We start from the raw sequence: 12,704 nt of genomic DNA on the forward strand, positions 1-12,704 counted from the left end.
ACAAAGATATTAAAACTGTCAAAAGTTTCTGAAGTGTTCTTTGGTGGACGAATCAGAAATTTTGACTTATTTTTATATGTTGAGATTTCCATTTAACAACATAAATTACAACATTTTCATCCCTTTCCTTTTCCTGGTACAACTTACTGCCAATAGTGACAAAAGAAGGCCATACAGACATGTTAAGTGGTCTTTGGTAGAAAGCTCTGTACTTTTTTTTTCTTAACTAATAAAAAGTTTCTGGAATTTGGGCAAGATGTTTCTGATTTGCACCTAACGATATGAGCTGACATCCATGGTTTAAGGGGAACAGCTCTTTGAGTCCTTTAATATAAATGGAGAATCAAAGTGTACTGTGATACATTAAGCTCAGGTTTCCATCATTATTAATTTAAATGTAATTGTTGGTAATATTTATTCAACTTTCTTAACTTCTTATTCTAAGATCCCTTCTGAATGCATCTAGTTAACCACCTATGTTAGAGATTTGTTAAGATTGTTTTTCATGTTGTAGTTGTAGTATTGAAGGAGTATTTCTTACAAAGGTTTGACTGCTTTGTTAGTGTAATGTGATACATTAAGCTCTTTGGAGCTCTTTGAGTCCTTTAATATAAATGGAGAATCAAAGTGTACTGTGATACATTAAGCTCAGGTTTCCATCATTATTAATTTAAATGTAATTGTTGGTAATATTTATTCAACTTTCTTAACTTCTTATTCTAAGATCCCTTCTGAATGCATCTAGTTAACCACCTATGTTAGAGATTTGTTAAGATTGTTTTTCATGTTGTAGTTGTAGTATTGAAGGAGTATTTCTTACAAAGGTTTGACTGCTTTGTTAGCAAAACACAACGACTCTGGTGGGACTCGAACCCACAACCTTTGAATGCCTTCAATACACTAGAAGTCCAATGCGCTATCCATTGCGCCACAGAGCCTCATCTGCTTGTATATAGAAGGTCAACGAAAAAAAATAGCTAGAGCGATAAACAGTCAAAATGTAATATACTCTTTTACGCCACTGGCAATTAAAAAAAAAAAAAAAGATCTCTTTTTAAAAAAAATTCAAAGGTTATGCAGTGTTTTTGGATTGATCAGAAAATGGAAAATGTGTTAAATGTTTAAGCTGACAAAGATATTAAAACTGTCAAAAGTTTCTGAAGTGTTCTTTGGTGGACGAATCAGAAATTTTGACTTCTTTTTATATGTTGAGATTTCCATTTAACAACATAAATTACAACATTTTCATCCCTTTCCTTTTCCTGGTACAACTTACTGCCAATAGTGACAAAAGAAGGCCATACAGACATGTTAAGTGGTCTTTGGTAGAAAGCTCTGTACTTTTTTTTTCTTAACTAATAAAAAGTTTCTGGAATTTGGGCAAGATGTTTCTGATTTGCACCTAACGATATGAGCTGACATCCATGGTTTAAGGGGAACAGCTCTTTGAGTCCTTTAATATAAATGGAGAATCAAAGTGTAATGTGATACATTAAGCTCAGGTTTCCATCATTATTAATTTAAATGTAATTGTTGGTAATATTTATTCAACTTTCTTAACTTCTTATTCTTAGATCCCTTCTGAATGCATCTAGTTAACCACCTATGTTAGAGATTTGTTAAGATTGTTTTTCATGTTGTAGTTGTAGTATTGAAGGAGTATTTCTTACAAAGGTTTGACTGCTTTGTTAGCAAAACACAACGACTCTGGTGGGACTCGAACCCACAACCTTTGAATGCCTTCAATACACTAGAAGTCCAATGCGCTATCCATTGCGCCACAGAGCCTCATCTGCTTGTATATAGAAGGTCAACGAAAAAAAATAGCTAGAGCGATAAACAGTCAAAATGTAATATACTCTTTTACGCCACTGGCAATTAAAAAAAAAAAAAAAAGATCTCTTTTTAAAAAAAATTCAAAGGTTATGCAGTGTTTTTGGATTGATCAGAAAATGGAAAATGTGTTAAATGTTTAAGCTGACAAAGATATTAAAACTGTCAAAAGTTTCTGAAGTGTTCTTTGGTGGACGAATCAGAAATTTTGACTTCTTTTTATATGTTGAGATTTCCATTTAACAACATAAATTACAACATTTTCATCCCTTTCCTTTTCCTGGTACAACTTACTGCCAATAGTGACAAAAGAAGGCCATACAGACATGTTAAGTGGTCTTTGGTAGAAAGCTCTGTACTTTTTTTTTCTTAACTAATAAAAAGTTTCTGGAATTTGGGCAAGATGTTTCTGATTTGCACCTAACGATATGAGCTGACATCCATGGTTTAAGGGGAACAGCTCTTTGAGTCCTTTAATATAAATGGAGAATCAAAGTGTACTGTGATACATTAAGCTCAGGTTTCCATCATTATTAATTTAAATGTAATTGTTGGTAATATTTATTCAACTTTCTTAACTTCTTATTCTAAGATCCCTTCTGAATGCATCTAGTTAACCACCTATGTTAGAGATTTGTTAAGATTGTTTTTCATGTTGTAGTTGTAGTATTGAAGGAGTATTACTTACAAAGGTTTGACTGCTTTGTTAGCAAAACACAACGACTCTGGTGGGACTCGAACCCACAACCTTTGAATGCTTTCAATACACTAGAAGTCCAATGCGCTATCCATTGCGCCACAGAGCCTCATCTGCTTGTATATAGTAGGTCAACGAAAAAAAATAGCTAGAGCGATAAACAGTCAAAATGTAATATACTCTTTTACGCCACTGGCAATTAAAAAAAAAAAAAAAGATCTCTTTTTAAAAAAAATTCAAAGGTTATGCAGTGTTTTTGGATTGATCAGAAAATGGAAAATGTGTTAAATGTTTAAGCTGACAAAGATATTAAAACTGTCAAAAGTTTCTGAAGTGTTCTTTGGTGGACGAATCAGAAATTTTGACTTATTTTTATATGTTGAGATTTCCATTTAACAACATAAATTACAACATTTTCATCCCTTTCCTTTTCCTGGTACAACTTACTGCCAATAGTGACAAAAGAAGGCCATACAGACATGTTAAGTGGTCTTTGGTAGAAAGCTCTGTACTTTTTTTTTCTTAACTAATAAAAAGTTTCTGGAATTTGGGCAAGATGTTTCTGATTTGCACCTAACGATATGAGCTGACATCCATGGTTTAAGGGGAACAGCTCTTTGAGTCCTTTAATATAAATGGAGAATCAAAGTGTACTGTGATACATTAAGCTCAGGTTTCCATCATTATTAATTTAAATGTAATTGTTGGTAATATTTATTCAACTTTCTTAACTTCTTATTCTAAGATCCCTTCTGAATGCATCTAGTTAACCACCTATGTTAGAGATTTGTTAAGATTGTTTTTCATGTTGTAGTTGTAGTATTGAAGGAGTATTTCTTACAAAGGTTTGACTGCTTTGTTAGTGTAATGTGATACATTAAGCTCTTTGGAGCTCTTTGAGTCCTTTAATATAAATGGAGAATCAAAGTGTACTGTGATACATTAAGCTCAGGTTTCCATCATTATTAATTTAAATGTAATTGTTGGTAATATTTATTCAACTTTCTTAACTTCTTATTCTAAGATCCCTTCTGAATGCATCTAGTTAACCACCTATGTTAGAGATTTGTTAAGATTGTTTTTCATGTTGTAGTTGTAGTATTGAAGGAGTATTTCTTACAAAGGTTTGACTGCTTTGTTAGTGTAATGTGATACATTAAGCTCTTTGGAGCTCTTTGAGTCCTTTAATATAAATGGAGAATCAAAGTGTAATGTGATACATTAAGCTCAGGTTTCCATCATTATTAATTTAAATGTAATTGTTGGTAATATTTATTCAACTTTCTTAACTTCTTATTCTAAGATCCCTTCTGAATGCATCTAGTTAACCACCTATGTTAGAGATTTGTTAAGATTGTTTTTCATGTTGTAGTTGTAGTATTGAAGGAGTATTTCTTACAAAGGTTTGACTGCTTTGTTAGCAAAACACAACGACTCTGGTGGGACTTGAACCCACAACCTTTGAATGCCTTCAATACACTAGAAGTCCAATGCGTTATCCATTGCGCCACAGAGCCTCATCGGCTTGTATCTCGAAGGTCATCGAAAACAAATAGCTAGAGTGATACACAGTCAAAATGTAATATACTCTTTTACGCCACTGGCAATTAAAAGAAAAAAAAAAAGATCTCTTTTTAAAAAAAATTCAAAGGTTATGCAGTGTTTTTGGATTGATCAGAAAATGGAAAATGTGTTAAATGTTTAAGCTGACAAAGATATTAAAACTGTCAAAAGTTTCTGAAGTGTTCTTTGGTGGACGAATCAGACATTTTGACTTCTTTTTATATGTTGAGATTTCCATTTAACAACATAAATTACAACATTTTCATCCCTTTCCTTTTCCTGGTACAACTTACTGCCAATAGTGACAAAAGAAGGCCATACAGACATGTTAAGTGGTCTTTGGTAGAAAGCTCTGTACTTTTTTTTTCTTAACTAATAAAAAGTTTCTGGAATTTGGGCAAGATGTTTCTGATTTGCACCTAACGATATGAGCTGACATCCATGGTTTAAGGGGAACAGCTCTTTGAGTCCTTTAATATAAATGGAGAATCAAAGTGTAATGTGATACATTAAGCTCAGGTTTCCATCATTATTAATTTAAATGTAATTGTTGGTAATATTTATTCAACTTTCTTAACTTCTTATTCTAAGATCCCTTCTGAATGCATCTAGTTAACCACCTATGTTAGAGATTTGTTAAGATTGTTTTTCATGTTGTAGTTGTAGTATTGAAGGAGTATTTCTTACAAAGGTTTGACTGCTTTGTTAGCAAAACACAACGACTCTGGTGGGACTCGAACCCACAACCTTTGAATGCCTTCAATACACTAGAAGTCCAATGCGCTATCCATTGCGCCACAGAGCCTCATCTGCTTGTATATAGAAGGTCAACGAAAAAAAATAGCTAGAGCGATAAACAGTCAAAATGTAATATACTCTTTTACGCCACTGGCAATTAAAAAAAAAAAAAAAGATCTCTTTTTAAAAAAAATTCAAAGGTTATGCAGTGTTTTTGGATTGATCAGAAAATGGAAAATGTGTTAAATGTTTAAGCTGACAAAGATATTAAAACTGTCAAAAGTTTCTGAAGTGTTCTTTGGTGGACGAATCAGAAATTTTGACTTCTTTTTATATGTTGAGATTTCCATTTAACAACATAAATTACAACATTTTCATCCCTTTCCTTTTCCTGGTACAACTTACTGCCAATAGTGACAAAAGAAGGCCATACAGACATGTTAAGTGGTCTTTGGTAGAAAGCTCTGTACTTTTTTTTTCTTAACTAATAAAAAGTTTCTGGAATTTGGGCAAGATGTTTCTGATTTGCACCTAACGATATGAGCTGACATCCATGGTTTAAGGGGAACAGCTCTTTGAGTCCTTTAATATAAATGGAGAATCAAAGTGTACTGTGATACATTAAGCTCAGGTTTCCATCATTATTAATTTAAATGTAATTGTTGGTAATATTTATTCAACTTTCTTAACTTCTTATTCTAAGATCCCTTCTGAATGCATCTAGTTAACCACCTATGTTAGAGATTTGTTAAGATTGTTTTTCATGTTGTAGTTGTAGTATTGAAGGAGTATTACTTACAAAGGTTTGACTGCTTTGTTAGCAAAACACAACGACTCTGGTGGGACTCGAACCCACAACCTTTGAATGCTTTCAATACACTAGAAGTCCAATGCGCTATCCATTGCGCCACAGAGCCTCATCTGCTTGTATATAGTAGGTCAACGAAAAAAAATAGCTAGAGCGATAAACAGTCAAAATGTAATATACTCTTTTACGCCACTGGCAATTAAAAAAAAAAAAAAGATCTCTTTTTAAAAAAAATTCAAAGGTTATGCAGTGTTTTTGGATTGATCAGAAAATGGAAAATGTGTTAAATGTTTAAGCTGACAAAGATATTAAAACTGTCAAAAGTTTCTGAAGTGTTCTTTGGTGGACGAATCAGAAATTTTGACTTATTTTTATATGTTGAGATTTCCATTTAACAACATAAATTACAACATTTTCATCCCTTTCCTTTTCCTGGTACAACTTACTGCCAATAGTGACAAAAGAAGGCCATACAGACATGTTAAGTGGTCTTTGGTAGAAAGCTCTGTACTTTTTTTTTCTTAACTAATAAAAAGTTTCTGGAATTTGGGCAAGATGTTTCTGATTTGCACCTAACGATATGAGCTGACATCCATGGTTTAAGGGGAACAGCTCTTTGAGTCCTTTAATATAAATGGAGAATCAAAGTGTACTGTGATACATTAAGCTCAGGTTTCCATCATTATTAATTTAAATGTAATTGTTGGTAATATTTATTCAACTTTCTTAACTTCTTATTCTAAGATCCCTTCTGAATGCATCTAGTTAACCACCTATGTTAGAGATTTGTTAAGATTGTTTTTCATGTTGTAGTTGTAGTATTGAAGGAGTATTTCTTACAAAGGTTTGACTGCTTTGTTAGTGTAATGTGATACATTAAGCTCTTTGGAGCTCTTTGAGTCCTTTAATATAAATGGAGAATCAAAGTGTACTGTGATACATTAAGCTCAGGTTTCCATCATTATTAATTTAAATGTAATTGTTGGTAATATTTATTCAACTTTCTTAACTTCTTATTCTAAGATCCCTTCTGAATGCATCTAGTTAACCACCTATGTTAGAGATTTGTTAAGATTGTTTTTCATGTTGTAGTTGTAGTATTGAAGGAGTATTTCTTACAAAGGTTTGACTGCTTTGTTAGTGTAATGTGATACATTAAGCTCTTTGGAGCTCTTTGAGTCCTTTAATATAAATGGAGAATCAAAGTGTAATGTGATACATTAAGCTCAGGTTTCCATCATTATTAATTTAAATGTAATTGTTGGTAATATTTATTCAACTTTCTTAACTTCTTATTCTAAGATCCCTTCTGAATGCATCTAGTTAACCACCTATGTTAGAGATTTGTTAAGATTGTTTTTCATGTTGTAGTTGTAGTATTGAAGGAGTATTTCTTACAAAGGTTTGACTGCTTTGTTAGCAAAACACAACGACTCTGGTGGGACTTGAACCCACAACCTTTGAATGCCTTCAATACACTAGAAGTCCAATGCGTTATCCATTGCGCCACAGAGCCTCATCGGCTTGTATCTCGAAGGTCATCGAAAACAAATAGCTAGAGTGATACACAGTCAAAATGTAATATACTCTTTTACGCCACTGGCAATTAAAAGAAAAAAAAAAAGATCTCTTTTTAAAAAAAATTCAAAGGTTATGCAGTGTTTTTGGATTGATCAGAAAATGGAAAATGTGTTAAATGTTTAAGCTGACAAAGATATTAAAACTGTCAAAAGTTTCTGAAGTGTTCTTTGGTGGACGAATCAGACATTTTGACTTCTTTTTATATGTTGAGATTTCCATTTAACAACATAAATTACAACATTTTCATCCCTTTCCTTTTCCTGGTACAACTTACTGCCAATAGTGACAAAAGAAGGCCATACAGACATGTTAAGTGGTCTTTGGTAGAAAGCTCTGTACTTTTTTTTTCTTAACTAATAAAAAGTTTCTGGAATTTGGGCAAGATGTTTCTGATTTGCACCTAACGATATGAGCTGACATCCATGGTTTAAGGGGAACAGCTCTTTGAGTCCTTTAATATAAATGGAGAATCAAAGTGTAATGTGATACATTAAGCTCAGGTTTCCATCATTATTAATTTAAATGTAATTGTTGGTAATATTTATTCAACTTTCTTAACTTCTTATTCTAAGATCCCTTCTGAATGCATCTAGTTAACCACCTATGTTAGAGATTTGTTAAGATTGTTTTTCATGTTGTAGTTGTAGTATTGAAGGAGTATTTCTTACAAAGGTTTGACTGCTTTGTTAGCAAAACACAACGACTCTGGTGGGACTCGAACCCACAACCTTTGAATGCCTTCAATACACTAGAAGTCCAATGCGCTATCCATTGCGCCACAGAGCCTCATCTGCTTGTATATAGAAGGTCAACGAAAAAAAATAGCTAGAGCGATAAACAGTCAAAATGTAATATACTCTTTTACGCCACTGGCAATTAAAAAAAAAAAAAAAAGATCTCTTTTTAAAAAAAATTCAAAGGTTATGCAGTGTTTTTGGATTGATCAGAAAATGGAAAATGTGTTAAATGTTTAAGCTGACAAAGATATTAAAACTGTCAAAAGTTTCTGAAGTGTTCTTTGGTGGACGAATCAGAAATTTTGACTTCTTTTTATATGTTGAGATTTCCATTTAACAACATAAATTACAACATTTTCATCCCTTTCCTTTTCCTGGTACAACTTACTGCCAATAGTGACAAAAGAAGGCCATACAGACATGTTAAGTGGTCTTTGGTAGAAAGCTCTGTACTTTTTTTTTCTTAACTAATAAAAAGTTTCTGGAATTTGGGCAAGATGTTTCTGATTTGCACCTAACGATATGAGCTGACATCCATGGTTTAAGGGGAACAGCTCTTTGAGTCCTTTAATATAAATGGAGAATCAAAGTGTAATGTGATACATTAAGCTCAGGTTTCCATCATTATTAATTTAAATGTAATTGTTGGTAATATTTATTCAACTTTCTTAACTTCTTATTCTTAGATCCCTTCTGAATGCATCTAGTTAACCACCTATGTTAGAGATTTGTTAAGATTGTTTTTCATGTTGTAGTTGTAGTATTGAAGGAGTATTTCTTACAAAGGTTTGACTGCTTTGTTAGCAAAACACAACGACTCTGGTGGGACTCGAACCCACAACCTTTGAATGCCTTCAATACACTAGAAGTCCAATGCGCTATCCATTGCGCCACAGAGCCTCATCTGCTTGTATATAGAAGGTCAACGAAAAAAAATAGCTAGAGCGATAAACAGTCAAAATGTAATATACTCTTTTACGCCACTGGCAATTAAAAAAAAAAAAAAAAGATCTCTTTTTAAAAAAAATTCAAAGGTTATGCAGTGTTTTTGGATTGATCAGAAAATGGAAAATGTGTTAAATGTTTAAGCTGACAAAGATATTAAAACTGTCAAAAGTTTCTGAAGTGTTCTTTGGTGGACGAATCAGAAATTTTGACTTCTTTTTATATGTTGAGATTTCCATTTAACAACATAAATTACAACATTTTCATCCCTTTCCTTTTCCTGGTACAACTTACTGCCAATAGTGACAAAAGAAGGCCATACAGACATGTTAAGTGGTCTTTGGTAGAAAGCTCTGTACTTTTTTTTTCTTAACTAATAAAAAGTTTCTGGAATTTGGGCAAGATGTTTCTGATTTGCACCTAACGATATGAGCTGACATCCATGGTTTAAGGGGAACAGCTCTTTGAGTCCTTTAATATAAATGGAGAATCAAAGTGTACTGTGATACATTAAGCTCAGGTTTCCATCATTATTAATTTAAATGTAATTTTTGGTAATATTTATTCAACTTTCTTAACTTCTTATTCTAAGATCCCTTCTGAATGCATCTAGTTAACCACCTATGTTAGAGATTTGTTAAGATTGTTTTTCATGTTGTAGTTGTAGTATTGAAGGAGTATTTCTTACAAAGGTTTGACTGCTTTGTTAGCAAAACACAACGACTCTGGTGGGACTCGAACCCACAACCTTTGAATGCCTTCAATACACAAGAAGTCCAATGCGCTATCCATTGCGCCACAGAGCCTCACCTGCTTGTATATAGAAGGTCAACGAAAAAAAATAGCTAGAGTGATACACAGTCAAAATGTAATATACTCTTTTACGCCACTGGCAATTAAAAGAAAAAAAAAAGATCTCTTTTTAAAAAAAAATTCAAAGGTTATGCAGTGTTTTTGGATTGATCAGAAAATGGAAAATGTGTTAAATGTTTAAGCTGACAAAGATATTAAAACTGTCAAAAGTTTCTGAAGTGTTCTTTGGTGGACGAATCAGACATTTTGACTTCTTTTTATATGTTGAGATTTCCATTTAACAACATAAATTACAACATTTTCATCCCTTTCCTTTTCCTGGTACAACTTACTGCCAATAGTGACAAAAGAAGGCCATACAGACATGTTAAGTGGTCTTTGGTAGAAAGCTCTGTACTTTTTTTTTCTTAACTAATAAAAAGTTTCTGGAATTTGGGCAAGATGTTTCTGATTTGCACCTAACGATATGAGCTGACATCCATGGTTTAAGGGGAACAGCTCTTTGAGTCCTTTAATATAAATGGAGAATCAAAGTGTAATGTGATACATTAAGCTCAGGTTTCCATCATTATTAATTTAAATGTAATTGTTGGTAATATTTATTCAACTTTCTTAACTTCTTATTCTAAGATCCCTTCTGAATGCATCTAGTTAACCACCTATGTTAGAGATTTGTTAAGATTGTTTTTCATGTTGTAGTTGTAGTATTGAAGGAGTATTTCTTACAAAGGTTTGACTGCTTTGTTAGCAAAACACAACGACTCTGGTGGGACTCGAACCCACAACCTTTGAATGCCTTCAATACACTAGAAGTCCAATGCGCTATCCATTGCGCCACAGAGCCTCATCTGCTTGTATATAGAAGGTCCACGAAAAAAAATAGCTAGAGCGATAAACAGTCAAAAGGTAATATACTCTTTTACGCCACTGGCAATTAAAAAAAAAAAAAAAAAGATCTCTTTTTAAAAAAAATTCAAAGGTTATGCAGTGTTTTTGGATTGATCAGAAAATGGAAAATGTGTTAAATGTTTAAGCTGACAAAGATATTAAAACTGTCAAAAGTTTCTGAAGTGTTCTTTGGTGGACGAATCAGAAATTTTGACTTCTTTTTATATGTTGAGATTTCCATTTAACAACATAAATTACAACATTTTCATCCCTTTCCTTTTCCTGGTACAACTTACTGCCAATAGTGACAAAAGAAGGCCATACAGACATGTTAAGTGGTCTTTGGTAGAAAGCTCTGTACTTTTTTTTTCTTAACTAATAAAAAGTTTCTGGAATTTGGGCAAGATGTTTCTGATTTGCACCTAACGATATGAGCTGACATCCATGGTTTAAGGGGAACAGCTCTTTGAGTCCTTTAATATAAATGGAGAATCAAAGTGTAATGTGATACATTAAGCTCAGGTTTCCATCATTATTAATTTAAATGTAATTGTTGGTAATATTTATTCAACTTTCTTAACTTCTTATTCTAAGATCCCTTCTGAATGCATCTAGTTAACCACCTATGTTAGAGATTTGTTAAGATTGTTTTTCATGTTGTAGTTGTAGTATTGAAGGAGTATTTCTTACAAAGGTTTGACTGCTTTGTTAGTGTAATGTGATACATTAAGCTCTTTGGAGCTCTTTGAGTCCTTTAATATAAATGGAGAATCAAAGTGTAATGTGATACATTAAGCTCAGGTTTCCATCATTATTAATTTAAATGTAATTGTTGGTAATATTTATTCAACTTTCTTAACTTCTTATTCTAAGATCCCTTCTGAATGCATCTAGTTAAACACCTATGTTAGAGATTTGTTAAGATTGTTTTTCATGTTGTAGTTGTAGTATTGAAGGAGTATTTCTTACAAAGGTTTGACTGCTTTGTTAGCAAAACACAACGACTCTGGTGGGACTCGAACCCACAACCTTTGAATGCCTTCAATACACTAGAAGTCCAATGCGCTATCCATTGCGCCACAGAGCCTCATCTGCTTGTATATAGAAGGTCAACGAAAAAAAATAGCTAGAGCGATAAACAGTCAAAATGTAATATACTCTTTTACGCCACTGGCAATTAAAAAAAAAAAAAAAGATCTCTTTTTAAAAAAAAATTCAAAGGTTATGCAGTGTTTTTGGATTGATCAGAAAATGGAAAATGTGTTAAATGTTTAAGCTGACAAAGATATTACAACTGTCAAAAGTTTCTGAAGTGTTCTTTGGTGGTCGAATCAGACATTTTGACTTCTTTTTATATGTTGAGATTTCCATTTAACAACATAAATTACAACATTTTCATCCCTTTCCTTTTCCTGGTACAACTTACTGCCAATAGTGACAAAAGAAGGCCATACAGACATGTTAAGTGGTCTTTGGTAGAAAGCTCTGTACTTTTTTTTTCTTAACTAATAAAAAGTTTCTGGAATTTGGGCAAGATGTTTCTGATTTGCACCTAACGATATGAGCTGACATCCATGGTTTAAGGGGAACAGCTCTTTGAGTCCTTTAATATAAATGGAGAATCAAAGTGTACTGTGATACATTAAGCTCAGGTTGCCATCATTATTAATTTAAATGTAATTGTTGGTAATATTTATTCAACTTTCTTAACTTCTTATTCTAAGATCCCTTCTGAATGCATCTAGTTAACCACCTATGTTAGAGATTTGTTAAGATTGTTTTTCATGTTGTAGTTGTAGTATTGAAGGTTCTTACAAAGCTTTGTTAGCAAAACACAACGACTCTGGTGGGACTCGAACCCACAACCTTTGAATGCCTTCAATACACTAGAAGTCCAATGCGCTATCCATTGCGCCACAGAGCCTTATCTGCTTGTATATAGAAGGTCAACGAAAAAAAATAGCTAGAGCGATAAACAGTCAAAATGTAATATAATCTTTTACGCCACTGGCAATAAAAAAAAAAAAAAGATCTCTTTTTAAAAAAAAATTCAAAGGTTATGCAGTGTTTTTGGATTGATCAGAAAATGGAAAATGTGTTA

General features: G+C 32.7%; 13 non-coding genes across 13 annotated transcripts; all 13 read right to left on the reverse strand.

The window, feature by feature from the left end:
- Positions 1-852: 852 nt before the first annotated feature.
- Positions 853-938, reverse strand: TRNAR-UCU (transfer RNA arginine (anticodon UCU)). The gene is given in 2 exon segments: positions 853-888; positions 902-938. It is a non-coding gene; the product is annotated as a tRNA-Arg (tRNA).
- A 764-nt stretch (positions 939-1,702) lies between these two features.
- TRNAR-UCU (transfer RNA arginine (anticodon UCU)) lies at positions 1,703-1,788 on the reverse strand. The gene is given in 2 exon segments: positions 1,703-1,738; positions 1,752-1,788. It is a non-coding gene; the product is annotated as a tRNA-Arg (tRNA).
- A 765-nt stretch (positions 1,789-2,553) lies between these two features.
- Positions 2,554-2,639, reverse strand: TRNAR-UCU (transfer RNA arginine (anticodon UCU)). Its single transcript is given in 2 exon segments — positions 2,554-2,589; positions 2,603-2,639. It is a non-coding gene; the product is annotated as a tRNA-Arg (tRNA).
- A 1,322-nt stretch (positions 2,640-3,961) lies between these two features.
- On the reverse strand, positions 3,962-4,047 carry TRNAR-UCU (transfer RNA arginine (anticodon UCU)). Its single transcript is given in 2 exon segments — positions 3,962-3,997; positions 4,011-4,047. It is a non-coding gene; the product is annotated as a tRNA-Arg (tRNA).
- A 765-nt stretch (positions 4,048-4,812) lies between these two features.
- On the reverse strand, positions 4,813-4,898 carry TRNAR-UCU (transfer RNA arginine (anticodon UCU)). Its single transcript is given in 2 exon segments — positions 4,813-4,848; positions 4,862-4,898. It is a non-coding gene; the product is annotated as a tRNA-Arg (tRNA).
- Positions 4,899-5,662: 764 nt separating this feature from the next.
- On the reverse strand, positions 5,663-5,748 carry TRNAR-UCU (transfer RNA arginine (anticodon UCU)). The gene is given in 2 exon segments: positions 5,663-5,698; positions 5,712-5,748. It is a non-coding gene; the product is annotated as a tRNA-Arg (tRNA).
- A 1,321-nt stretch (positions 5,749-7,069) lies between these two features.
- Positions 7,070-7,155, reverse strand: TRNAR-UCU (transfer RNA arginine (anticodon UCU)). The gene is given in 2 exon segments: positions 7,070-7,105; positions 7,119-7,155. It is a non-coding gene; the product is annotated as a tRNA-Arg (tRNA).
- Positions 7,156-7,920: 765 nt separating this feature from the next.
- TRNAR-UCU (transfer RNA arginine (anticodon UCU)) lies at positions 7,921-8,006 on the reverse strand. Its single transcript is given in 2 exon segments — positions 7,921-7,956; positions 7,970-8,006. It is a non-coding gene; the product is annotated as a tRNA-Arg (tRNA).
- Positions 8,007-8,771: 765 nt separating this feature from the next.
- On the reverse strand, positions 8,772-8,857 carry TRNAR-UCU (transfer RNA arginine (anticodon UCU)). The gene is given in 2 exon segments: positions 8,772-8,807; positions 8,821-8,857. It is a non-coding gene; the product is annotated as a tRNA-Arg (tRNA).
- Positions 8,858-9,622: 765 nt separating this feature from the next.
- TRNAR-UCU (transfer RNA arginine (anticodon UCU)) lies at positions 9,623-9,708 on the reverse strand. Its single transcript is given in 2 exon segments — positions 9,623-9,658; positions 9,672-9,708. It is a non-coding gene; the product is annotated as a tRNA-Arg (tRNA).
- A 765-nt stretch (positions 9,709-10,473) lies between these two features.
- Positions 10,474-10,559, reverse strand: TRNAR-UCU (transfer RNA arginine (anticodon UCU)). Its single transcript is given in 2 exon segments — positions 10,474-10,509; positions 10,523-10,559. It is a non-coding gene; the product is annotated as a tRNA-Arg (tRNA).
- Positions 10,560-11,604: 1,045 nt separating this feature from the next.
- On the reverse strand, positions 11,605-11,690 carry TRNAR-UCU (transfer RNA arginine (anticodon UCU)). Its single transcript is given in 2 exon segments — positions 11,605-11,640; positions 11,654-11,690. It is a non-coding gene; the product is annotated as a tRNA-Arg (tRNA).
- Positions 11,691-12,441: 751 nt separating this feature from the next.
- TRNAR-UCU (transfer RNA arginine (anticodon UCU)) lies at positions 12,442-12,527 on the reverse strand. Its single transcript is given in 2 exon segments — positions 12,442-12,477; positions 12,491-12,527. It is a non-coding gene; the product is annotated as a tRNA-Arg (tRNA).
- Positions 12,528-12,704: the final 177 nt, after the last annotated feature.

This window comes from Pelobates fuscus, chromosome 4, assembly GCF_036172605.1.
Source record: "Pelobates fuscus isolate aPelFus1 chromosome 4, aPelFus1.pri, whole genome shotgun sequence".
NCBI classification, from domain to species: domain Eukaryota; kingdom Metazoa; phylum Chordata; class Amphibia; order Anura; family Pelobatidae; genus Pelobates; species Pelobates fuscus.